The sequence below is a fragment of the Geospiza fortis genome, unplaced genomic scaffold (genome assembly GCF_000277835.1).
Source record: "Geospiza fortis unplaced genomic scaffold, GeoFor_1.0 scaffold40, whole genome shotgun sequence".
Taxonomy (NCBI): domain Eukaryota; kingdom Metazoa; phylum Chordata; class Aves; order Passeriformes; family Thraupidae; genus Geospiza; species Geospiza fortis.
The window spans coordinates 28,446,559-28,446,901 of NW_005054297.1; the positions used below are offsets into that span (position 1 = coordinate 28,446,559).

At 72.0% G+C, this 343-nt stretch overlaps 1 protein-coding gene across 1 annotated transcript in view; it reads right to left on the bottom strand.

Moving 5' to 3' along the window:
• GUCY1B1 (guanylate cyclase 1 soluble subunit beta 1) overlaps nucleotides 1-299 on the bottom strand; it is a 40,512-nt gene extending 40,213 nt beyond the window's left edge. The window contains exon 1 of the mRNA XM_005415581.3: nucleotides 154-299. The gene's annotated coding sequence lies outside the window, so the exon portion shown is untranslated. The remainder of the gene's footprint in view (nucleotides 1-153) is intronic.
• Nucleotides 300-343: the final 44 nt, after the last annotated feature.

Genomic DNA, 343 nt, shown 5'->3' on the forward strand with positions numbered 1-343 from the left:
CCCTGCCGGCCCGCAGACCCTCCCGGCACCGCAAACGGAGCGCTGGTACCCGGTACCCGGCCCGGCTCCCAGCCCCGCGCGCCCCCGTGGAAGGCGCGCACACAGACGCGCATCCACAGACAGACACACGGACGGACGTGCACAGACACTTACTTGATGTCCTCCCAGACGGCGGGGCCGTAGTTGCGGATGACGAGCAGCTCCAGGGCTTGATTGACGAAGCCGTACTGCGGGGCAGGACGAGGCGGTGGCACGGTCAGGCCCCGGGCGGCAGGGGAGCCCCTTCCCCCGCCGCGCAGCATCCCACCCCACCCTGCCCATCACCCCGCCGGGAAGTGACCCC